This window comes from Aegilops tauschii, unplaced genomic scaffold (genome assembly GCF_002575655.3).
Source record: "Aegilops tauschii subsp. strangulata cultivar AL8/78 unplaced genomic scaffold, Aet v6.0 ptg001010l_obj, whole genome shotgun sequence".
NCBI classification, from domain to species: Eukaryota; Viridiplantae; Streptophyta; class Magnoliopsida; order Poales; family Poaceae; genus Aegilops; species Aegilops tauschii.
In genome coordinates, this window is record NW_027333225.1 from 1 (window position 1) to 27,477 (window position 27,477).

The 27,477-nt window shown below is 36.4% G+C and overlaps 4 non-coding genes across 4 annotated transcripts; 2 read left to right on the plus strand and 2 right to left on the minus strand.

Moving 5' to 3' along the window:
* The first annotated feature begins 677 nt into the window (after positions 1–677).
* Positions 678–751, plus strand: TRNAW-CCA (transfer RNA tryptophan (anticodon CCA)). Its single transcript has one exon. It is a non-coding gene; the product is annotated as a tRNA-Trp (tRNA).
* Positions 752–16,324: 15,573 nt separating this feature from the next.
* Positions 16,325–16,397, minus strand: TRNAF-GAA (transfer RNA phenylalanine (anticodon GAA)). The gene has a single exon. It is a non-coding gene; the product is annotated as a tRNA-Phe (tRNA).
* Positions 16,398–18,036: 1,639 nt separating this feature from the next.
* Positions 18,037–18,109, plus strand: TRNAT-UGU (transfer RNA threonine (anticodon UGU)). Its single transcript has one exon. It is a non-coding gene; the product is annotated as a tRNA-Thr (tRNA).
* A 1,216-nt stretch (positions 18,110–19,325) lies between these two features.
* TRNAS-GGA (transfer RNA serine (anticodon GGA)) lies at positions 19,326–19,412 on the minus strand. Its single transcript has one exon. It is a non-coding gene; the product is annotated as a tRNA-Ser (tRNA).
* Positions 19,413–27,477: the final 8,065 nt, after the last annotated feature.

Sequence of the window (27,477 nt, forward strand, 5' to 3'; positions counted from 1 at the left end):
GGAATAAACGATTAATTTCTATCAATAAACCTGCTAAAGCACCAAACCATAGAGTACTTAGCACGGGTGCTACAGAGAGATATGTTTTTATATCCCGCATTGAAAATCCCTCCTTCCTTGTTGGAATACATATATGATCATAAACTCTTGCCCAAGATTGTTATGCTATATATAAAATGAACCATATCGACGAAATTTTCCTATCCCTAAAAAAGAAAAAGATGACCCCTTCTTCCTATATATTAGCAAGGAAAAGTAATCCTTCTTTTATAGGCGAAATTATATTGGATTTTATATGTATATAATTCCTTAATTATATGAGACCAAAAAGAAGAAATGACACGAGGGTTCTATATATAGATAGAGAAGAAAGAAGAAGAAAATAGAAAGAAGAAGAAAATTATGATGTGGAAAAGAAGACAGGAATTGTGTACAATGGCATTGTACAACAATTTAATTTGGAAAAGGATGTAGCGCAGCTTGGTAGCGCGTTTGTTTTGGGTACAAAATGTCACAGGTTCAAATCCTGTCATCCCTACCTATTACTTCTTTCTTCTTTATAGGCAGTAGCGACGAGATCAATTAAAGTAAAGTGGGTATAACTTGAATTTGTGGAGACTATACGTACGTGAGATACATTAGGAATAGAAAAAGATTTTCTTTTTGAATGAATGAAAGCGCTCTTAGTTCAGTTCGGTAGAACGCGGGTCTCCAAAACCCGATGTCGTAGGTTCAAATCCTACAGAGCGTGATTCCATCTATTTTATGTCGAAGCAGAGTAAAATAACTTAACAAAATTGAATTGTAACTCCAATTTCAATTTGACCTCCTCTCTGGTCTGGAGGAGGTCAATCAAAAAAAAATGACTCAATCAAAGATCCAACTGATCCCCACGCCTGTATTGCAAATACGCAGTCACGAATAATCCCGCTAAAGTAATAGGAATTAGGCCTAAGACGATTCCAAATAGAAAAACTTCAATCATTTCGATTTGTTCGAGGGGATAAAAAAAGAGGTACGATCTATCCCTAAATAGTACTCTAAATTATCCACGAATCTCAATGACCAAGAAAAGAATTCCTAATTAGTCTGGAAAAGAGTCGTAGAATGCCAGGAATCCCAAGAAAGATTTTTCTTTTCTGAATTATAATTATTCAGTCAATTCAAATAAGGCGTATCTTGTTCAAGCCAATAAATAGAGCTGGGGTTATAGTTAAAGCAGCCAGTAGAAAACCAAAATAACTAGTTAAAGTAAGCATGAAGAGTTAAATTCCATTTATTTTTTTTTACTACACTACATATGTTGGTAAAGCATTTACCTAAGTTATGGAAAATTCAGAATTCATCAGTTATTTTAGATAATACTAAAAAACAAGGTAGAGTAAGATACAGAAGTGTAAAAGAAAGTGGATTCATCAGATGATACATGAGTCCCTAATTCCGAATCAAGAGATTTGTTGTGGAATTTGTCAATTGAGTAAAGTAATAATATTAAGAACTAGATCATCTAACCCCATTGAATTTCATTTTTTCATTCAATTTTCAGGGAAATTTTTGAATAAGAGATAAATAAACAATTGAATTTGAAAAAAAAACTTCTTTCTATTTTGGATAATTTCTTTTTCAATAGGACCCTCGTTTTGGAGTGAACGATCGAATATTCCCCTATTCCTTCTTATTTTAACTGATTGTATTCCATATGGAATAAGAGGAGAACAAAAGCATTCCACGACCTGCCAAGGGGCTGTTAAAAAAAAAAAGAAAGCTCTTCCTTGAATTTACTTTATTTTTATTCCTTTTTCGAACTCCAACCAAAGTAGATTCGAAGACGAGTCACTTCAATTATCCTTTTAAGTTCTATTCTATCTTCTGTCTTTCCCTATTTCATCTCGTAAAGTTCCGCGCTCGCAGTTTGGTCAAGAAAGTTTAGACCTAATCCAACAAACAATACAAGGATGAATTACGAATTATGAAAGGATAGATTTCACATATACTTGTCCTTGTATTGTGTCAGTATGAGAATATCCTTCCTAAATTATTTATCCAAACCTATTGATCATTAACTTAGATTTTCCCAAGATTTTTGGCTGCTATTCCGAATTACTCTATATATTCCGAAGCCAATGAAAAGTAAGTAGAACCTACAAAAATGGGGTTTTCTATTGATGCCTTGAATAACATATAGCTTACCTATAGACAAAAAAAATAAAAAAGTAATTATGTTTCGGAACCAGGCAAAACCAGATTGCTGTGCCATAGGAAGGATAGCTATACTAATTCGGTATACTCAAAATACACCTTTGGTACAAAATTGACAATCTCACAAGGATGAAATATCAGTAATTTTCTATTTACTGGTCGATCCCATCTTTTACGGAATCAATTCCTTTTTTGAATGTACAAAAATTTTGGGAGTTCAGCATGTCTGGAAGCACGGGAGAACGTTCTTTTGCTGATATTATTACCAGTATTCGATACTGGGTTATTCATAGCATTACTATACCTTCCCTATTCATTGCGGGTTGGTTATTTGTCAGTACGGGTTTAGCTTATGACGTGTTTGGAAGTCCTAGGCCAAACGAGTATTTCACGGAAAGCCGACAAGGAATTCCGTTAATAACCGACCGTTTTGATTCTTTAGAACAACTCGATGAATTTAGTAGATCCTTTTAGGAGGCCCTCAATGACCATAGATCGAACCTATCCTATTTTTACAGTGCGATGGCTGGCTATTCACGGACTAGCTGTACCTACTGTTTTTTTCTTGGATCAATATCAGCAATGCAGTTCATCCAACGATAAAACAAATTCCAACTATAGAACTATGACACAATCAAACCCGAATGAACAAAATGTTGAATTGAATCGTACCAGTCTATACTGGGGTTTATTACTCATTTTTGTACTTGCTGTTTTATTTTCCAATTACTTCTTCAATTGAGAGAAAGAAAGAGACTAATAAGAATTCTCTTATCCCATTTGGAAGGATACCATCCTTATAACTACCCATGACTGTTTTTGTCTCTAGCATGACCAATTGATAAAATGTGGAGGAAAGTAGGGGAAATGGCCGATACTACTGGAAGAATTCCTCTTTGGCTGATAGGTACTGTAGCTGGTATTGCTGTGATTGGTTTAGTAGGTGTTTTTCTTTTATGGTTCATATTCTGGATTGGGTTCATCTCTATAGTAATCGGAGGGACCAGATTGTAAACATGAAAAAGTAGGAGCTTAGCGGGTCCTTACCCCCCTTTATCTGATTAGAGCGGAAAGGACCCGCGGAATTTTTACTCTTATAACGCGAATTGAATCTATTCGATTCACTCTTATGAAGCAACAAGAAAAAGAGATCACTCGAGGATCCAATATCTTATTCCACGAAGGAAGTATCCTGAAAATCCTTGATTTAGTTTCGAGTAATAAACTAATAAAACCTAATCAAAACTATTCAACTAGCCTAAAAATAAAAAAAACCTTCAATGGAAGAGTTTACTTTTTTTTTGCAAAATTTCTGTAAATTTGAAGTTGAACTTAATTAAACAAGCCAAGCAATTTGCTCACAATCACAAGAAATTTTTCCCCCGCCATATTTTCTTCCCCTCTGTTTGTCCACTACCTCGGCTAAACCTAAGCAAAAGAAAAAGAGGTCCAAGAGACAGACCCGAATAAAGAAGAAATAGTAATCTTTGACGAATTAGGAAGAAAAAGGATTCTTATTTTGATACAAGAAGAATCGGCACAAGAAAAAGCCTTTTTCTTGTGCCGAATAGACGATTAAGAAGACCTGCAATCCTCCGAAAAGGAAGAAATTTAATTTTATTGTTCTCGCCTTTGCCTTGGATTCTCTTCTTTTGCATGGGATATAAATAAGGAATTCCAGACATCTCATAAACAAAAAGCAGTCTAAACAAAAAAAGGATTTCCAAAATAGATCATAGATAATTCTAGCAATTGCCAATAAATCGAGGCTTTTTACCAACTTGATGGTAAGAAATCCCGGGACCTAGAAATTCATTTCGTACAATTGAACCTTTTCAAACTGTTTCTTTTTGAGAACCAAAAAAACTTGTGCCAAAATAACGGATGCGAAGAAGAACAAAAGGCCTTGGACACGTAATGGATCCTGAAGCACGATTTCTGCGTCCCCCTGACCAAAACCTCCCACATTAGGATTGCTTGTTAATGGTTGATCAAGCTTGATGGATTCCCCTCTGAAACAAGAAGTTCTGGTCCGGGAGGTATAATATCAATCACTTGGCGTCCATCTGATGCATCAACTATGGATATTTCATACCCCCCCTTTTCTTTACGTAGTATTTTCTTACTATACCTGTTGACGTAGCATTATAGACTGTATTGTTACTCTTGCTACCATCAGGATAGATCTGTCCTCTTCCTCGGTTTCCCCCTACATATATGGGATATTTTAAGAAATGAGCATCTTTCTTCGTAGCAGGATCAGGGGAAAGAATGGGAAAGACAATTTCACTATATTTCTTACCGGGAACAGGGCCTATCACAAGAATGTTTTTTTTATCGGGACGATAACTCTGAAAAGCAAGATTTCCTATCTTTTCTTTTAACTCAGGGGAAATACGATCGGGCGGCGCTAATTCGAATCCCTCGGGCAAAATAAGAACAGCACCTACATTCAACCCTCCCTTTTTTCCATTAGCAAGAACTTGTTTCAATTGCATATCATAAGGAATTCGAAGAACTGCTTCAAATACAGTATCGGGAAGCACAGCTTGGGGAACTTCAATATCGACGGGCTTGCTAGCTAAATGGCAATTGGCACATACAATTCGTCCAGTTGCTTCTCGTGGGTTTTCATAACCCTGCTGCGCAAAAATGGGATATGCATTTGAAATAGATGTCCGAGTTATTACGTATATCATGATCGCTACAGAAATCGATCGAGTTATCTGTTCCTTTACCCAAGAAAAAGTATTTCTATTTTCCATGTCCAATCGCAGATCCCAGAATTTCTACAATAAATTAGATAGGTAGCTAAGCTAATCTAGTTCCCTATACACGAATCTGTTGTCATTCTACTGCAACAGTTGTACTGCAATGATGAATACCTTAAAGTAGGTATAAATAGAAAGAATTTTGCTAAAATGGAAAAGGGCTTTCTTTCTAAAAAAAGATGCTTGCTAATTTGATTAATATTAATATCGGGAGATCAAATGAATTTATGCTTCACTAATTGAATGATAAATGACTACAAGCGAAGGAGATAGACGATTTAAACAAAAAAAGACCCAAAATTTCAAACATGTATCTAGAATTACTGGAAAACTACAAACAAAAATAGTGAAAATAAGCTCGTTAGGAGCCCATCCAAAATCGTTGTAGACCCAACGAATTACTAGTTCCCAACCACGGGTGGAGTGAAATCCAACAAAAAAATCAGTAACTAAAAGAATAAAAAAAGCTTTTATTGAGTCATTTAAATTATAGAAGAATTCCTGAACCCAAGAATTCAAAATGACAAGTTCCTCTTTACCCAGAAAAAAAGAACCACTTAGAATAGCCAAACAGATTATATTTGTCGAGAAATGCAAAATGGTATGGAGATGATCCTCATTATTTATTTTGACCCATTGTATTATTTCCTTGTGTATTCCTGTAGGAGGTTTTTGTACATGTGTCTTTAGTTTCCCTTTTATCATCTCGTCCAAGAGAGAAAGTTCTTCTAATTCTATGAATCTTTCTAGAATCCTTTTCTCTTGAATATCAGTTAAGAGAGTTTCGGATTGCCTGGTATTCCACCAATTCTTAATCCAAAGTTCCAGACATTTGTTAAATGAGGAAGAGACCCCCCAAGGCAAAAGTACGATAAATACAAGATATAGTAAAGAAGGCAATGCTTTCTTTTTTTTCATTTTTGATCCGTAAATGGAGTTGTTAATGAATATGCTTCATTCGCTGACTCTATTCCATTCCCTGACTCTATATGATGATATTTCTATTTCATGATATTTCTATTTCTTTGAAGCAAAAACTATATAGGTTTGATACCCTGTATCTATTCTTCTTTTTTGTATATTAGTTAGTAGTGGAATTTCAGTGCATTGGGTTCTTTCTTAGATCTAGATGGAATGAAATAGTGAAATAGAATAAAAAAAAAGCCCTTTCGGATGAAAAAAGAAGAATAGTATGCGATATATCTCACTTGGATAAAAAAAAATTAAAAGCAAATTTCTCTTATCCTCGTTTGTTCCTTCCTTTAGATAAATACTTAAAAATCCCCTTACAATAACAAATCCAATTTAGAAGGGACTTCCTCCCCGTGTTGAGAAAACTTTTCTTCTTCCAATTCTTCTTTTCTTCATTCAACTCAGTTCAAAAAAGATACCTCAAAATACTTCAATTGGTACGCGCAAGAAATAGGCCAATTCGGCAGCTTTTTGTTCAATTTCTCGTGGAGTAAAAAATTGATCATCAGTACGAGTCAAGGGAATGATCCCCTGGCCCCGGATTTCCATATAAAGAATACGACGAGGATAAAGACCCTCTTTAACCTGAATTCTAATTGATTGGATATCCCGCATAAGGAATCGAAGGAAGACGCGACGTTTTATTCCAGGGAATCCCCAACGAAAAATGCACACTATTCCCTCTTTTCTATCGAATCGGTCATAACCACTACCTACATTCCACAAAATAGTACACCACAAGTAGGAGCTAATGAATAGGCCTGCGATTCCGTAGAAAGACATCACGACCCCCTGCGGAAAAAAAAGAATTTCTTGAGATGGAAGTATAGATATAATATTCTTACCAAGATAACTGGAAATCCCAACCGATAAGAATCCTAGTGAACCTAGAAAAAGAATACAGGCCCAGAAAAAATTACCCCTTTTTCGAGAACCTTTTAGAAGTTCTACCCATATGTGTTCTGATCGCCAATTCATATTAGATATACTAAATCCAGCAGCGGTCGATTGAAATTGAGAGAATAAGCTAAATAATTTTGACTTTACTTTTTTTGATTCTGAAATCGCCTTCAGCAACTAGTACTCCTGTGAAATAATAGGTTAGATACATTGACTTTCTATTCAAAAAATATTCGTTGATTCAATTAAAATAAATAAAATAAAACTCGCTATACCTGGCTCTGCATATTCATGCATTTATGCTCGTAGCCTATATCCGCATCCATAACCGTTTTTCATTTGTGTGTAGAAAGTGTGTGTAGAAAAAGCCACATACCCTACCATATTATATTACTTACACTAAAAAATACTAGACAATCTTATTTTTTTGCACATAAAGAAATAAAGAAGTCATTGCAATTGCCGGAAATACTAAGCCTACTAAAGGCACGAAAATAGAAGGTAAGTTTAAATCCGTCATGGAATAGGTGTCTCAATTCAAATTTACTATTTCTATCTAGTCGAAAAATATCTTAAGATTCTTATGATATAATTAAGTATATCTATTATAAGGAATATTGACTATTGTATTGTATTTTTTATTTTTAGTTTGAAAAATATTCTGTAAAAAAAATGAAAGGATAATAAGAAAATTCCAAAAAAGGAGAACTAATTAAAAAGATTTTATTTTGATTTTCCCATCCTCATGGCCTTTCTATCTTTCTAATCTAATTTGAAATTGGATTCAAAAGAAAGCGGTTAGAATTTACTTCCTGCATACATACTTCTCTAGAAGCGCATACAATTGATAATACTATATTTTATTATTTTATTATTTTATTTGTATTTCTTTATTGTATTATACCTTAATATATATATTCTAGATATATAGAATAGACGAATCTCGATTTGTCAAGTCTCATGATCATATCATGATCTATTTTTATTCGGCTCAATCTTTTTTTTTTCTAAAAAAGATTGAGCCGAGTTTAATTGCAATCAATTAGAAGAATAAAGAAGAATTACTGCATTTCATAACTGATTTTTTTCTCTTTTTATTTCGTTTCTTTTTTATTTATACCTTCTTTATCTTTAGTTTTATCTAGTTAATCAATAGTATCTACCGGCTCGAACTCGAATTTGATCGCCTTCCATACTTCACAAGCTGCGGCTAGTTCAGGACTCCATTTGCAAGCTGCTCGGATAATTTCATTACCTTCGCGAGCAAGATCGCGCCCTTCGTTACGAGCTTGTACACAGGCTTCTAAAGCCACTCGATTAGCTGCTGCACCAGGTGCATTTCCCCAAGGATGTCCTAAAGTTCCTCCACCAAATTGTAATACAGAATCGTCCCCAAAGATTTCGGTCAGAGCTGGCATATGCCAAACATGAATACCACCTGAAGCTACCGGTATAACACCTGGCATGGATACCCAGTCCTGAGTGAAAAAGATACCGCGAGCACGATCTTTTTCAATAAAATCATCGCGCAATAAATCAACAAAACCTAAAGTCATTTCGCGTTCCCCTTCTAACTTACCTACTACTGTACCGGAGTGGATATGATCTCCCCCAGACATACGCAATGCTTTAGCTAATACACGGAAATGCATACCATGATTTTTCTGTCTATCAATAACTGCATGCATTGCACGGTGAATGTGAAGAAGTAGGCCATTGTCGCGGCAATAATGAGCCAAAGTAGTATTTGCGGTGAATCCCCCAGTTAAGTAGTCATGCATTACAATAGGAACCCCTAATTCTCTTGCAAATACAGCTCTCTTAATCATTTCTTCACATGTACCCGCAGTCGCATTCAAGTAATGCCCCTTGATTTCACCGGTTTCGGCCTGTGATTTATAAATAGCTTCGGCACAAAAGACAAAACGGTCTCTCCAGCGCATAAATGGTTGTGAGTTTACGTTTTCATCATCTTTGGTAAAATCAAGTCCACCACGTAGACACTCATAACACGCTCTACCATAATTTTTTGCGGATAATCCCAATTTTGGTTTAATAGTACATCCCAATAAAGGACGACCATACTTGTTCAACTTATCTCTTTCAACTTGGATACCATGAGGCGGGCCTTGGAAAGTTTTTGAATAAGTAGGGGGAATTCGTAGATCCTCCAAACGTAGAGCACGTAGGGCTTTGAAACCAAATACGTTACCTACAATGGAAGTAAACATGTTAGTAACGGAACCCTCTTCAAATAGGTCTAATGGATAAGCTACATAACAGATCCATTGGTTGTCTTCCCCAGCAACAGGCTCGATGTGATAGCATCGTCCTTTGTAACGATCAAGACTGGTAAGTCCATCAGTCCAAACAGTTGTCCATGTACCAGTAGAAGATTCGGCAGCTACTGCAGCCCCTGCTTCTTCGGGCGGAACCCCAGGCTGAGGACTTACTCGGAATGCTGCCAAGATATCAGTATCCTTAGTTTCATACTCTGGGGTGTAGTAAGTCAATTTATAATCTTTAACACCAGCTTGAAATCCAACACCTGCTTTAGTTTCTGTTTGTGGTGACATAAGTCCCTCCCTATAACTCTTGAATTAAGAATTCTCACAATAACAGGGTCTACTCGATGTTAATTAGGCGTAAATGAAACTTTAGAAAAAATCTCGTAAAACAAAAAAAAAGGATATTCAATTAATATAATATCAACTCATTAAAGAAAATTGAGGGCATGCTTAGGTTAATGAATATGTTTCATTCATATATAATGCGTACACCCTGTGTATGTTCTATCCTATAGGAATTCCACTATAGGAATTCGATAGGAATTGAGTTGTTGTTATGGTAAGTTAACACGGTTCGTTATTAAACCATGGATTTGATTTACCAAATCCATAATTATTGTATACTCTTTGATAGATATAGCGCAACCCAAATTAATTCCTAATCCTTATTTTACAAGTTCTTAATAGTTCTCTTTTCTTATTTTGAATGCAAATACCTAACTAAATACTAATAAAATTCTTTGTTGACAGCAATCTATGCTTCACAGTAGTATATATTTTGTATATCGAAGTCCTAGATAGGAAAGTAGAGTAGGCACAGATCCTCCACAAAAGGCAAAATGTATGTATATGAAAAAAAGATTGATTGAACTTTCCAACGGACTCATTCCATGAGTAAACGATTGAATGGGATTCGCTTGGGCAACGAAATCAAGTCCTGGTCCCCTTTTCTCTCTTATTGAATTAACTAATTCATTTCCTTTTTACTTTTGGATTTTTTTTGATTTGATTTGGCATTATTCAACAATAAAAAAAGAAAAATTTCGACAAATTCCTTTTTTTTAATTATGTGATAATTATGAGAACCAATCCTACTACTTCTCCTCCCGGGGTTTCCACAATTGAAGAAAAAAGTACAGGTCGTATCGATCAAATTATTGGACCCGTGCTGGATGTCACTTTTCCCCCAGGCAAGTTACCTTATATTTATAACGCTTTGGTAGTCCAGAGTAGAGACACTGCCGATAAGCAAATTAATGTGACTTGTGAGGTACAACAATTATTAGGAAATAATCGAGTTAGAGCTGTAGCTATGAGTGCTACGGACGGGTTGATGAGAGGAATGGAAGTGATTGACACGGGAGCTCCTCTCAGTGTTCCGGTCGGTGGAGCTACTCTCGGACGAATTTTCAACGTTCTTGGGGAGCCTGTTGACAATTTGGGTCCTGTAGATAGTAGTGCAACGTTCCCTATTCATAGATCTGCGCCTGCCTTTATCGAGTTAGATACGAAATTATCCATCTTTGAAACAGGTATTAAGGTCGTCGATCTTTTAGCTCCTTATCGACGTGGAGGAAAAATAGGACTATTTGGGGGGGCTGGAGTAGGTAAAACAGTACTGATCATGGAATTAATCAATAACATTGCTAAAGCTCATGGGGGCGTATCCGTATTCGGTGGAGTAGGGGAACGGACTCGTGAAGGAAATGATCTTTATATGGAAATGAAGGAATCCGGAGTAATTAATGAAAAAAATATTGAGGAATCAAAGGTAGCTCTAGTCTATGGCCAAATGAATGAACCACCGGGAGCTCGTATGAGAGTTGGTTTAACTGCCCTAACTATGGCGGAATATTTCCGAGATGTTAATAAGCAAGACGTGCTTTTATTTATCGATAATATCTTTCGTTTTGTTCAAGCAGGATCAGAGGTATCCGCTTTATTAGGGAGAATGCCCTCCGCAGTGGGTTATCAACCTACTCTTAGTACAGAAATGGGTTCTTTGCAAGAAAGAATTGCTTCTACTAAAAAGGGATCTATAACTTCGATTCAAGCAGTTTATGTACCTGCAGACGATTTGACCGACCCTGCCCCTGCCACAACATTTGCACATTTGGATGCTACTACCGTACTTTCCAGAGGATTAGCTTCCAAGGGTATTTATCCAGCAGTAGATCCTTTAGATTCAACCTCGACTATGTTACAGCCTCGGATCGTTGGCAACGAACATTATGAAACTGCGCAAAGAGTTAAGGAAACTTTACAACGTTACAAAGAACTTCAGGACATTATCGCAATTCTTGGCTTGGATGAATTATCGGAAGAGGATCGTTTAACTGTAGCAAGAGCAAGAAAAATTGAGCGTTTCTTATCACAACCGTTCTTTGTGGCAGAAGTTTTTACTGGTTCTCCAGGAAAGTATGTTGCTCTTGCGGAAACTATTAGGGGATTTCAACTAATCCTTTCCGGAGAATTAGACGGCCTACCTGAACAGGCTTTTTATTTGGTGGGTAACATCGATGAAGCTAGCACGAAAGCTATAACCTTAGAAGAGGAGAACAAATCGAAGAAATGAAATTAAATCTTTATGTACTGACTCCTAAGCGAATTATTTGGGATTGTGAAGTGAAAGAAATCATTTTATCCACTAATAGTGGCCAAATTGGCGTATTACCAAACCACGCCCCCATTAACACAGCAGTAGATATGGGTCCTTTGAGAATACGCCTCCTCAACGACCAATGGTTAACAGCGGTTCTGTGGAGCGGTTTTGCGAGAATAGTTAATAATGAGATCATCATTTTAGGAAATGATGCGGAACTGGGTAGTGATATTGATCCGGAAGAAGCTCAAAAGGCACTTGAAATAGCCGAAGCTAACTTGAGTAAAGCTGAGGGTACGAAAGATTTGGTTGAAGCGAAGCTCGCTCTCAGACGAGCTAGGATACGAATCGAGGCTGTCAATTGGATTCCCCCATCCAATTGAAGACAATCCAGTGGTTTATAGTTGATACAAAGAAAAAGGGAAGAGGGGTAGAAAAAGTTATTAGATAGTGAAGCGAAGTAAGTCCAATGCTATCTAGTAATTTTTCTACCTACTTACCTACTATTGGATTTGAACCAATGACTCCCGCCGTATGAAAGCAATACTCTAACCACTGAGTTAAGTAGGCAATTTATCACCACAAAGGAAGACCCATTACTTCGATCGATTATATATTGAATCCCTTTTCTAAGCAATACCGCTCTGTTATTGGTCTGTTATATACTAAATACTAAACTAAATACTAAACAGATACAGATCAAAGGGGTATCCTCTGGCATTAGAAAATATTCATCTTGACAAGAAATTATCTATATGTTAAGATATCTGTGATAAGGGCTATAGCTCAGTTCGGTAGAGCAACTCGTTTACACGTGCGCCAATGCTTTTCAAAGGAGCTTATTATGCAATGAACATAATCGATCTTATTGCAAAATCAATGTCTTACTTCATAGATTCGAGAGAATAGGAGAACAGTAGCCTGACAAACAGTCGGTTCAGTCCGATTCAGGTGCCAATTCAGGTGCCTAATCAAATAGAACCCTTATGGATTTGCTAGTTGATAAGGTAAATATCCAGCCCACTAAATGCTAGGCGTAATGAGGATAAGGGCCTCCAAAAAACTTCTTTTCGTTCTATGAACTTTAAGGTGTATGAAGTCTCATAGTTAACTCTTGCAGTGGAACGATAGAGACTCCATTTCACTTAGGTTGATTTAATTTAGACCGGAGGCAGACCTAAGTCAAGGTAATCCTCCTTTGAAACACTTTGGTATTGCTCCTAGATAGATCATAATACAAAAAATCAATCAGAGCACAGGGAGCCATCTCATTATCTTTCCGTAAAGAAAAACTATGGTGGACTAACTGATCTTTAAATCAGTTTATGAAAGAGCCCAATGCAAAAAAATGCATGTTGGGTCTTTGAAACAGTTCAAATCATTTCGATAATAATCCGTTTGATCTGTTTTACCGAGAAGGTCTACGGTTCGAATCCGTATAGCCCTAATATGCCCTTTTTTAGATTTTAGGATCTCTATCCTATGTTTTCTTTAGTTTAGTATAGTTTTCATTTTCTCATTAGTATTTGTTTATAGACTGGATAGGCGCCTGCGACATAGAATAGAGATAAAAGCATTACCAAAGGCTCATTCATCGAAAATCAAAATCATACAGACAGGAAAAGAAAAACGAATTTCTATCAAATCAATAGAAGAAAGGATCCTTTCCCTGATTTGAATCCCGTCCTCCTTCAAATAGGATATCTCTAGACTTCCCTATAATAACTGCAATGATTTTATCCATTTTGCGAATTCCTACTTTGTTTTAAGTATATTTATTACTTTGTTTATAGATACATTATGTAAATTGATCAACTTTAAATAGAAAAAATAAAGTAAAGAGTAAATAAGAAAACAGAATATTCTGTCTCATAGTTCTGAAATAGAGTTCTTTATTTTTATTTTATAGTATTACTTCTCATTAATTATACTGCATAGATTAGTCCTACTATCTTAATTAGGTTCTAATTTAGTAGTATTCTCATTTTTATTTAATAGTCTCTTATTATTTTATTATTAAATATTAAATAAAGGATAGAGCTATTCTTTTTTCTAGAGATTCTAGAGAAAGCGAGACAAAGTGAAACGAGAAAGTTTTCTTTATATAAGAATTAGATCTACATACACCATATCTAAATAGAATGGAAATCCAAAAGAAAGGGAGTTGGGATTCCATTGGATGAATCTTTAAAGAAGATGCAGCACAGAGGAAACAAAGGCTAAACTAAGCGCTTTTGTTTGAACAAAAAAGATTCTTGTTTCACCGAGGAAAAGAGAGAAGTTCTGGATAAATTGACAATGCTGAATTGAATTGACTAATTTAAGTTCCGCCTATTCCACATTAATGGGAGTACATTATGTTTCTGCTTCACGAATATGATATTTTTTGGACATTTCTAATAATAGCAAGCCTTATTCCTATTTTGGCATTTTCGATTTCAGGACTTTTAGCCCCGGTTAGTGAAGGACCAGAGAAGCTTTCTAGTTATGAATCGGGTATAGAACCCATGGGAGGGGCTTGGGTACAATTCCGAATACGCTATTATATGTTTGCGCTCGTTTTTGTTGTTTTTGATGTGGAAACCGTCTTTCTATACCCTTGGGCAATGAGTTTCGACGTATTGGGTGTATCCGTTTTTATCGAAGCTTTGATTTTCGTGCTTATCTTAGTTGTTGGTTTAGTTTATGCATGGCGAAAAGGAGCCTTGGAATGGTCTTAACTGAATATTTAGACAAAAAAAAAGAAGGAAAAGATTCTATTGAGACAGTTATGAATTTGATTGAGTTTCCCTTACTTGACCAAACAAGTTCCAATTCTGTTATTTCAACTACACCAAATGATCTTTCGAATTGGTCAAGACTCTCCAGTTTATGGCCCCTTCTATACGGTACCAGTTGTTGTTTCATTGAATTTGCTTCATTAATAGGCTCACGATTCGACTTTGATCGTTATGGATTGGTACCAAGATCAAGTCCTAGGCAAGCAGACCTAATTTTAACAGCCGGTACGGTAACAATGAAAATGGCTCCCTCTTTAGTGAGATTATACGAGCAAATGCCTGAACCAAAATACGTCATTGCTATGGGAGCCTGTACTATTACAGGGGGAATGTTCAGTACGGATTCCTATAGTACTGTTCGGGGAGTTGATAAGTTAATTCCTGTGGATGTCTACTTGCCGGGCTGCCCACCTAAACCGGAGGCAGTTATAGATGCCCTAACAAAACTTCGTAAGAAGATATCGCGAGAAATAGTTGAGGATCGAACTCTATCTCAAAATAAAAATAGATGTTTTACTACCAGTCACAAGCTTTATGTTAGGCGCAGTACTCATACAGGAACTTATGAGCAAGAATTGCTCTATCAATCACCATCTACATTAGATATATCTTCTGAAACTTTTTTCAAATCCAAAAGTTCAGTACCTTCCTACAAATTAGTGAATTAGGAGAGGGGCTCTTTTGTGTAGAAAAATAAAAAGCAGGGCAATCTTTCAAACTTGCATCCGAAATGTGAAATATTTATACAAAGAGGGAGAGATGAAGACAATGCAGCAGGGTTGGTTATCTAATTGGCTAGTCAAACATGAGGTGGTTCATAGATCTTTGGGCTTTGATCACCGAGGAATAGAGACTTTACAAATAAAAGCAGGGGATTGGGATTCCATTGCTGTCATTTTATATGTATATGGTTACAATTATTTACGCTCCCAATGTGCTTATGATGTAGCACCCGGTGGATCTTTAGCTAGCGTGTATCATCTTACGAGAATACAATATGGTATAGATAATCCAGAAGAAGTCTGCATAAAAGTCTTTGCCCAAAAGGATAATCCTAGAATTCCGTCTGTCTTCTGGATTTGGAGAAGTGCCGATTTTCAAGAACGCGAATCTTATGATATGGTGGGAATCTCTTATGATAATCATCCGCGCCTTAAACGTATCCTAATGCCTGAAAGTTGGATAGGCTGGCCCTTACGTAAGGATTATATAACCCCCAATTTTTATGAAATACAAGATGCTCATTGAATGATAAGAAATTCATGCTCACTTATACAACACAACTCCAGATTTTATTCAAGTCAAGGAATATTTTTAGGTTCTTTTCCTAGATGAAACGGAATACCTATTTATAATTAATTCCTAATTATACAAAAGCATTCCAGATAGACTGAGCAAAAAAAGGGTTTCATTTGGATTCCCCTATTTTGAAAATCGCATATTAATTTCCTTCATATGAACAGAAAAATAGGATGACTCAAAGAAGTTCTCTACCAGGAACTTTGTACCGCGCACATTACTTAGCACAACTAGGAAAATAAGATAAGATAAAGATAAGCAAGACTAAAAAAATATTCGTCGGAATAGCGGAATACAAAATTAAGAAACGCAAAAAAATAAAGGGGAATCTCACCCCCTTCTTTATCATAAAGAAAAGATATATTTTAAAACTTCTTTAAAAAGAAGTGCCTCTATATTTATATTATAGATTTATCCACTTAGATGAATAAATATTATTAATGAATATGTATCACAATCCATCTCGAGGTATTTGGATCAATACCTATTCGGTGGATCTTTTTTTTTTCTCTCTGCCAGGAACCAGATTTGAACTGGTGACACGAGGATTTTCAGTCCTCTGCTCTACCAACTGAGCTATCCTGACCTTTTCTTGTGCATCATCCTAGTAGAGTATTTGTATCTATGTCAATTAAAAGGACTAAAAATTAATTAAAGTATTTCAAATTTAAAATTTGAAAATGGGGGGGTAGTCCTATGCATTGTGCATGGTTTACTTAAATAAAACTTAAAAATAGAGTGAATAACCAAGATTTCTTGCCGATACTCTAATAAAAAAGAAATCTATTCAATGAATAGGATAAGATCCATTGAGTTCTCTTCGCATTCCTTTGTGAAAGAGTAGAATGAGAAAGCTAATGAATCTTAAACCCATTGCATTGATAAAAAGAAAAAAAAGAGGATAAATAATAATAATATAGTATAGTTAGGGAATAAAAGAGGATTTGGGGATAGAGGGACTTGAACCCTCACAACTTATAAAGTCGACGGATTTTCCTTTTACTAGAAATTTCATTGTTGTCAGTATTGACATGTAGAATGGGACTCTCTCTTTGTCCTCGTCCGATTAATCCACTTTTTTAAAGATCTCGAAAACTTTGAATTTGAATTGAAGAATTTGATTATTCAATATTCGATTGGAGTGGATTCACAATAATGAAAAAAAAAAATTATGATATGAGTTTTTTATTTCATAATCATTATCATTTCTAATTTCATTTTTAAAAAAGATAAAGAACCTATATTATAATTATAATATAATATGAGTTCTGTGATTAATCGTTTGCTATGTCAGTATCTATACGTGTTTATTAAATGTATAAGGTATAAAACCCCTCTTTCTCTAATTTAGAATTAGAAGGAATTCCACTAACAACACAACGTAATTAACTCGATTCGTTAGAACAGCTTCCATTGAGTCTCTGCACCTATCCTTTTCCTTTGTATTCTAGTTCGAGAACCCCTTGTTTTCTCAAAACACGGATTTGGCTCAGGATTGCCCTTTTTTAATTCCAGGGTTTCTCTGAATTTGGAAGTTACCACTTAGCAGGTTTCCATACCAAGGCTCAATACAATCAAGTCCGTAGCGTCTACCGATTTCGCCATATCCCCATTTCCCTCTTCTTTGAGACCAGGATTCCTTGTGTAATTTCATCCATCTCTTAGTTTTTTTTTTGAATCATTGAGTTCATCACTCAACGTAGTCTAGCAGTTCAGTTCGACTCTATTTGAGAGACCTCGCTTGCTTATTGCAATTCAGAATTGAATTGATTCTATCCTTGATGTATTTGCAATTCAATCCGAATCAATATATCCAAAAGTTTTTATCTCCCCCACCTCCCGTCTTACTTTTTTATAGTATTCAAAATTATACTATAACGCTTGATATTTATTCTTTTTTTCTAATCAGAATTAGCAATTTTATTTACTCTGACTCTATGTTCCCCTTAGTGAAATATTAATCCTCAAATTATTAACAAATAATAAAGTCTATAATGATCAAATGAAAATACCAATAAATTCTATAATTTTATTTTTTAATATCCTATAGTTAAGCATATCAAGCTAACTTTATCTTTAAGAAGTTTTAGTATTTTTTTATTTTTATAAGTATAACTTCAAATTTAGAACTAGTTAATAGCTAAGATTAATAACTAATATCTGAGATTTTACGGATTTCCTATACTATACCTATTTCTATTTGTTACACTATTTCCGTTATGTAAGCCCACTTAGCTCAGAGGTTAGAGCATCGCATTTGTAATGCGAGGGTCATCGGTTCAAATCCGATAGTCGGCTTTTTTTTTTCTCTATCGATGTTCTACGAACAAGAATCTCTTTTTTTCCGAATTAAATGGAGAATCCAGGATCTTTTATGTTTTTTACCTTACAATTTTGCTAGATACAAAACAATAAAATAAATAATATATATACAAAAAATAAAGATTTTGATGAAATTCCATTTTTTTGGGTACTTTAGTTGATTTTACTCTGTTTATCCTGTAGTTTAATTCAGTTTTAATTTCGATGTATTCTGTAATGTAAATACAATGAAATTAATTGTGTAAAATGAAATTTCAATAAAATAAAAAAAGGAGTCTTCATGTCCCGTTATCGAGGACCTCGTTTAAAAAAAATACGCCGTCTGGGAGCTTTACCAGGACTCACTAGAAAAACACCTAAATCCGGAAGTAATCTTAAAAAAAAATTCAATTCTGGGAAAAAGGAGCAATATCGTATTCGTCTTCAAGAAAAACAGAAATTGCGTTTTCATTATGGTCTGACAGAACGACAATTACTTAGATATGTACATATCGCTGGAAAAGCAAAAAGGTCAACAGGCCAGGTTTTACTACAATTACTTGAAATGCGTTTGGATAATATCCTTTTTCGATTGGGTATGGCTTCAACCATTCCTGGGGCCCGCCAATTAGTCAACCATAGACATATTTTAGTTAATGGTCGTATAGTCAATATACCAAGTTTTCGTTGCAAACCCCGAGATATTATTACTACGAAAGATAACCAAAGATCAAAAGGTCTGGTTCAAAATTATATTGCTTCATCGGACCCGGGGAAATTGCCAAAGCATTTGGCGATTGACACGTTGGAATATAAAGGACTAGTAAATAAAATCCTAGATAGGAAGTGGGTCGGTCTCAAAATAAATGAGTTGTTAGTTGTAGAATATTACTCTCGTCAGACTTGAACTTAACGAAAAAAGGAAAGGTTCATAGAATTTTCTTCCCCTTCCCCTTTCCCCGAACTAAATCGCCCTAAGACCATTACCATTAATTTGTATTTTCCCATCAACTAGCTAAAATTGATTAACCCTAGGATTAGGATCCTTTTTTCTTTTTTCCTCTATGTGTATTTTACATACCACAGTAATTTGCTATAGAGAATTTCTAATTTCTATTAAATCAAAATAAGATAATATAAGATATTATTGCTGGAAAAAATTGTTATTTGATTTGATACATTGTGATCCTTAACGTTGATGAATTAAGAAAAACGGAAAGAGAGGGATTCGAACCCTCGGTAAACAAAAGTCTACATAGCAGTTCCAATGCTACGCCTTGAACCGCTCGGCCATCTCTCCTACATAACTTATTATGGAAAATAAACTGAGTGAATAGCGAGTTTTCTTATTCCTGCAGTACAGGTACAACCGCAACCACTCGGGGGTTCCATAGTTCTATTGGAAAAATTCCTTTTGATCTAAGTGGAAGGATACAGGATTTTTTACTAGAAATTGCGCTCGCTATAAAAAAAAAGTTTTAATTTGGGTTTTCCCGCAACTAAAGAAAAAGAAAATGGAAGAATTCTTCTTATTGCATAATAAAATAAAGAAACCTTAGAATTCCGTTTGCATAAGATACGCTACACCATACTATCGAAATCAAAAATAGGGTATGAGACAATTAATAACTTTGAAAACACGAAATAGTTGATAACATAAGTTGTTGTTCAGAAATAGCAAAGTGGAATGAAATCCAGTCTTAGTCAAATATTTCATATCTCTTCGTGTCCAAGCAGAAGGAAAAGGATACAATTTGAGCTGAGCGGAAAATCCATATCTCTATCTCTCTTATCCATTTAAAGCATATGGATTTAGAGTAGAGCATATGGATCAATCTATTTATAATTATAAGAATCGAATGTGTTTGTTTTTATGTTATTTTGTGAAGGAATGAAAACAATTCTATATAGAATGGGTTGGGAATTATGCCTAGATCCCGTGTAAATGGAAATTTCATTGATAAGACCTCCTCAATTGTAGCCAATATTTTATTGCGAATAATTCCGACAACCTCAGGAGAAAAAAAGGCATTTACTTATTATAGAGATGGTGCGATTTGACTCTTTTTTTTTGCTTTTTTTTAGCCCTACCTATACCTCAGTCTTACGAAAAAGAGAGGGGGTTGGCATAGAGAGAACCAAATTTGTAAAGCAAACAAACCCACGCTTCGGGAAGGTGAGGCGAACTAACAATTCCTTCCGTCGTGTATCCTCGATTGATGCGGCTTCAGATACTTCAATTGTAGATTTGAGTATTGAGCGAAAGGTTACACCTACAGGATATGGTATGGTATGGATTACAGGCCAATCCTACTCTATTAGTATCCGTAGGCAGCATAGGGGAGAAAAGCACTACACCTAGAAATAGGAATCAACAAGAGAAAAACTTTGTTAGAAATTACCCCTTTCCTGATCGGTATCAGGGCTGGGAAGAATGGTTGGGATAACAAACAACCATCAGGTTTGTACTTTGGATACCCCTATAACCATCAAAGATCGTTGAAGTAGCTAATTCCTCTAAATAGGAGGCGTTGAGAACAAAGAAATTATTGGAGCTATCGTTTTCCTCTAGCATTAATAGAATTCATTGGTGTTAAGAAAAACCTCTTGTGGGAAGGTTGGCTAGAGATTTCTTGGAAAAATACCAGCCCCTTTCGGTTCATAATGAGACGGGACTAATTCTATTTTGATTCTATAGATTATTTCGCTTAGTACTATTATGTACAGAAGGGAGGAGCCGTATGAGATGAAAACCTCATGTACGGTTTTGGAACGGAGATTTTTTGAATAGAATGAACGACCGTAACGGATGTTGGCTCAATCCGAAGGAAATTATGCGGAAGCTTTGCAAAATTATTATGAAGCTACGCGACTAGAAATCGATCCCTATGATCGAAGTTATATACTCTATAACATAGGCCTTATACACACAAGCAATGGAGAGCATACAAAGGCTTTGGAATATTATTTCCGGGCACTAGAACGAAACCCCTTCTTACCGCAAGCTTTTAATAATATGGCCGTGATCTGTCATTACGTGCGACTATCTCCACTATAGAAAGAAAAAAAAAAAGAGAGGATCAAATTTTCTAGTAAATACTAGAAAAAAGGGCTTTCTACATAGGGATCGTAAAAACAACGATTTTTCCCTATCAGCTGTAGGAAGGAAGGACACTTCACGAGAATCAAAAAACGAAGAAAGTATGGCCTATACTACTACTCTATGGATAAAGTTTCTCAAATTGATAGAGAAAGCACCGTAAAGATCAATTAGTGAGCGACTGGGTCGATACAACTAAAAAAAACTGCTTACTTATCCCATGATATGGGGCAAAATTTAGGAATCCGCTTATGTAATAGAGCCGATCCACTAAGGGATTAAGCAGCGGTGTAGTATCAGATCCCAAAGATAGTAAGTTCTTTTTTCTTTCTTATGGAAAAAAGTCTTTTTCAAGGATTCTATAGAGATTTCATATATGAAAACGGGATAGTTACCTTTCAGAAAATTTGAACGAAGGCTCTATATCTATCTATGCTTCATTCTTCTGAAGGTGGGAAAAAAGATCAAACTGATTATTGATAAAAATTAGGGTTTGAAACTTAGGTAATTAATTTCTTCTGCTTAACCCAAGAACAAATTGGATCGATTTTTGATAAATCGAATTCAGTTAAGATAGGGGAAATTCAGATAGCAATTTCTGAGCCGTATGAGGTAGGAAACTCTCAAGTACGGTTCTAAGGGAAGGAACTTCCTATTCCGACCGAGGAGAACAGGCCATTCTACAGGGTGATTCGGAAATTGCGGAAGCTTGGTTTGATCAAGCTGCTGAATATTGGAAACAAGCTATAGCGCTTACTCCGGGAAATTATATTGAAGCACAGAACTGGTTGAAGATTACGAAGCGCTTTGAATTTGAATAAGACCATGCTCCTTCTTTTTCATAAAATGGGTGGTTTGGTTGTTGATCCATTAATCAAATAAATTAGGTCGTAAGATCGAATCAAGAATTTCATTATATCCATTTCTTATACCTTCTATTTTATATGATATTTCATAAGAATAAACCATAGGGATAGGGTCTAGAATAGAAGTAATAAACTGAATAAAAAGAGGGGGCAATCTAAATATTGCTAATATATTAGGACCATCTTATTAATAATTCTAATGAGTTATCTTGGAATTTAGAATCAAATAAAAAACCCTATATTATGCTCAAGGAAAGTAGATATAGATAGGAGCTTATGCCCTCAAAAAAAAATACACTAGTTTCTTAAATTAAAAATAAAAAAGATTTTTTTCTTACGTCGAGAAATATTTGTTTTTCAAGATAAACAATGTCCGTTAGGCACCTAATCTTTATGTCATAATAGACCCGAACACTTGCCTCGGATTGACTTCAATATATAATTGCTCCAGTGAATAACTAAAAAAAAATAGAAGGATGGTAGATAGTAAAGAAAAGAACTAATCACAATATCTATCTTTCAAAATCTATCTTTCAAAATCTATCTTTCAAAATATATATCTTTCAAAGATTCACTAAAAAGACAGTTGGCGGGTCTCTTTGTATGTCTTGTCCGGAAAGAGGAGGACTTAATGATTATTCGTTCGCCGGAACCAGAAGTAAAAATTGTTGTGGATAGGGATCCTGTAAAAACATCTTTTGAGGAATGGGCCAGACCCGGCCATTTCTCAAGAACACTAGCTAAGGGCCCTGATACTACCACTTGGATCTGGAACCTACATGCTGATGCTCACGATTTCGATAGTCATACTGGTGATTTGGAGGAGATTTCTCGAAAAGTCTTTAGTGCTCATTTCGGGCAACTTTCCATTATCTTTCTTTGGTTGAGTGGCATGTACTTTCATGGCGCCCGTTTTTCCAATTATGAAGCATGGCTAAGTGATCCTACTCACATTGGACCCAGTGCTCAGGTAGTTTGGCCTATAGTAGGGCAAGAAATATTGAATGGTGATGTAGGCGGGGGTTTCCGAGGAATCCAAATAACCTCTGGTTTTTTTCAGCTTTGGCGAGCATCTGGAATAACTAGTGAATTACAACTCTATTGTACTGCAATTGGTGCATTGATTTTTGCAGCGTTAATGCTTTTTGCTGGTTGGTTCCATTATCACAAAGCCGCTCCCAAATTGGCCTGGTTCCAAGATGTAGAATCCATGTTGAATCACCACTTAGCGGGATTATTAGGACTTGGGTCTCTTTCTTGGGCGGGGCACCAAATTCATGTATCTTTACCAATTAACCAATTTCTTGACGCTGGGGTGGATCCTAAAGAGATACCACTTCCTCATGAATTTATCTTGAATCGGGACCTTTTGGCTCAACTTTATCCTAGTTTTGCCGAAGGAGCAACCCCTTTTTTCACTTTAAATTGGTCCAAATACGCAGAATTTCTGACTTTTCGCGGAGGACTAGATCCAGTAACCGGTGGTCTCTGGCTGACCGATATTGCGCACCATCATTTAGCTATTGCTATTCTTTTCCTAATCGCAGGTCATATGTATAGGACCAATTGGGGTATTGGCCATGGACTTAAAGATATTTTGGAGGCTCACAAGGGCCCATTTACAGGACAAGGCCATAAGGGTCTTTATGAAATCTTAACAACGTCATGGCATGCTCAATTATCTCTTAACCTAGCTATGCTAGGCTCTACAACCATTGTTGTAGCTCATCATATGTATTCTATGCCTCCCTATCCATACCTAGCTACTGACTATGGTACACAACTTTCCTTGTTCACACACCACATGTGGATTGGCGGATTTCTAATAGTCGGTGCTGCTGCACATGCAGCAATTTTTATGGTAAGAGACTATGATCCAACTACTCGATACAACGATCTATTAGATCGCGTCCTTAGACACCGCGATGCAATCATATCCCACCTTAACTGGGTATGTATATTTCTAGGTTTTCACAGTTTTGGCTTGTACATTCATAATGATACCATGAGTGCTTTAGGCCGTCCACAAGATATGTTTTCGGATACTGCCATACAATTACAACCTATCTTTGCTCAATGGGTACAAAATATCCATGCTACTGCGCCTGGCGTAACAGCTCCTGGTGCAACAACAAGTACTAGCTTAACGTGGGGAGGCGGCGAGTTAGTAGCAGTAGGTGGCAAAGTGGCTTTGTTACCTATTCCATTAGGAACCGCAGATTTTTTAGTCCATCACATTCATGCATTTACCATACATGTGACTGTATTAATACTTTTGAAAGGTGTTTTATTTGCTCGGAGTTCCCGTTTGATACCCGATAAAGCAAATCTAGGTTTTCGCTTTCCTTGCGATGGGCCTGGCCGAGGGGGAACATGTCAAGTATCCGCCTGGGATCATGTTTTCTTAGGTTTATTCTGGATGTACAATGCAATTTCGGTAGTCATTTTCCATTTCAGTTGGAAAATGCAGTCGGATGTTTGGGGTACTATAAGTGATCAAGGGGTGGTAACTCATATTACAGGGGGAAACTTTGCACAGAGTTCCATTACGATTAATGGGTGGCTTCGAGATTTCTTGTGGGCACAGGCATCGCAAGTCATTCAGTCTTATGGTTCTTCATTATCTGCATATGGTCTTTTTTTCTTAGGTGCTCATTTTGTCTGGGCCTTCAGTTTAATGTTTTTATTCAGCGGCCGTGGTTATTGGCAAGAACTCATTGAATCTATCGTTTGGGCTCATAACAAATTAAAAGTTGCTCCTGCTACTCAGCCTAGAGCCTTGAGCATTATACAAGGACGCGCTGTAGGAGTAACCCATTACCTTCTGGGTGGAATTGCCACGACATGGGCATTCTTCTTAGCGAGAATTATTGCAGTAGGATAGTGGCTAGGAGGATTTGAAAGGCATTATGGAATTAAGATTTCCCAGGTTTAGCCAAGGCTTAGCTCAGGACCCCACTACTCGTCGTATTTGGTTTGGTATTGCTACCGCACATGATTTCGAAAGTCATGATGATATTACTGAAGAACGTCTTTATCAGAACATTTTTGCTTCTCACTTTGGGCAATTAGCAATAATCTTTCTATGGACGTCCGGAAATCTGTTTCATGTAGCTTGGCAAGGAAATTTTGAATCATGGATACAGGATCCTTTACACGTAAGACCTATTGCTCATGCGATTTGGGATCCTCATTTTGGTCAACCCGCTGTGGAAGCCTTTACTCGAGGAGGTGCTGCTGGTCCAGTGAATATTGCTTATTCTGGAGTTTATCAGTGGTGGTATACAATAGGATTACGCACCAATGAGGATCTTTATACTGGAGCTCTTTTTCTATTATTTCTTTCTACGCTGTCCTTAATAGCGGGTTGGTTACATCTACAACCCAAATGGAAACCAAGCCTTTCGTGGTTCAAAAACGCGGAATCTCGTCTCAATCATCATTTGTCAGGACTTTTCGGGGTAAGTTCTTTGGCTTGGACAGGACATTTAGTTCATGTTGCTATTCCCGCATCCAGGGGGGAGTACGTTCGATGGAATAATTTCTTAGATGTATTACCCTATCCCCAGGGGTTGGGACCCCTTTTGACGGGTCAATGGAATCTTTATGCCCAAAACCCTGATTCGAGTAATCATTTATTTGGTACCGCTCAAGGAGCGGGAACTGCCATTCTAACTCTTCTTGGGGGATTCCACCCACAAACGCAAAGTTTGTGGCTGACCGATATGGCTCACCATCATTTAGCTATTGCATTTATTTTTCTCATTGCCGGTCACATGTATCGAACTAACTTCGGAATTGGGCACAGTATTAAAGATCTTTTAGAAGCGCATACTCCTCCGGGGGGTCGATTAGGGCGTGGGCATAAGGGCCTTTATGACACAATCAACAATTCGATTCATTTTCAGTTAGGTCTTGCTCTAGCTTCTTTAGGGGTTATTACTTCCTTAGTAGCTCAACATATGTACTCTTTACCTCCTTATGCATTCATAGCACAAGACTTTACTACTCAAGCTGCTTTATATACTCATCACCAATATATTGCAGGGTTCATCATGACAGGGGCTTTTGCTCATGGAGCTATTTTTTTCATTAGGGATTACAATCCGGAACAGAATGAGGATAATGTATTGGCAAGAATGTTAGACCATAAAGAAGCTATCATATCTCATTTAAGTTGGGCTAGCCTCTTTCTAGGATTCCATACCTTGGGCCTTTATGTTCATAACGACGTCATGCTTGCTTTTGGTACTCCAGAAAAGCAAATCTTGATCGAACCTATATTTGCCCAATGGATACAATCTGCTCATGGCAAGACGACATATGGGTTCGATATACTCTTATCTTCAACGAATGGCCCCGCTTTCAATGCGGGTCGAAGCCTATGGTTGCCCGGATGGTTGAATGCTGTTAATGAGAATAGTAATTCGCTTTTCTTAACAATAGGACCTGGGGATTTCTTGGTTCATCATGCTATTGCTCTAGGTTTGCATACAACTACATTGATTTTAGTAAAGGGCGCTTTAGATGCACGCGGTTCCAAATTAATGCCAGATAAAAAGGATTTTGGATATAGTTTTCCTTGTGACGGCCCAGGGCGCGGCGGTACTTGTGATATTTCTGCTTGGGACGCATTTTATTTGGCAGTTTTCTGGATGTTAAATACCATTGGGTGGGTTACTTTTTATTGGCATTGGAAACATATCACATTATGGCAGGGCAACGTTTCACAATTTAATGAATCCTCCACTTATTTGATGGGATGGTTAAGAGATTACCTATGGTTAAACTCTTCACAACTTATCAATGGATATAATCCTTTTGGGATGAATAGTTTATCGGTATGGGCGTGGATGTTCTTATTTGGACATCTTGTTTGGGCTACTGGATTTATGTTCTTAATTTCCTGGCGGGGGTATTGGCAGGAATTAATTGAGACTTTAGCATGGGCTCATGAACGCACACCTTTAGCTAATTTAATTCGCTGGAGAGATAAGCCCGTGGCTCTTTCCATTGTGCAAGCAAGATTGGTTGGATTAGCTCACTTTTCCGTGGGTTATATATTCACTTATGCAGCTTTCTTGATTGCCTCAACATCAGGCAAGTTTGGTTAATTTAGTTTGTTTTTTTGTACTGTATCAGCACCTAGTTCATTACTCTTGATAGAGAGGGAGGATCTGCCTTTTTAGATTTCTTTTTCTATTTATTTTTCCATCTAGGATTAGAACCGTATACTTGGTAATAATAGCAACGACACATTATGGCAAAAAAAAGTTTGATTCAGAGGGAGAAGAAGCGGCAGAAATTAGAACAGAAATATCATTTGATTCGTCAATCTTTAAAAAAAAAAGATAAGAAGCAAAGTTTCTCCCTTGAGTTTGAGTGAAAAAACGAAAATG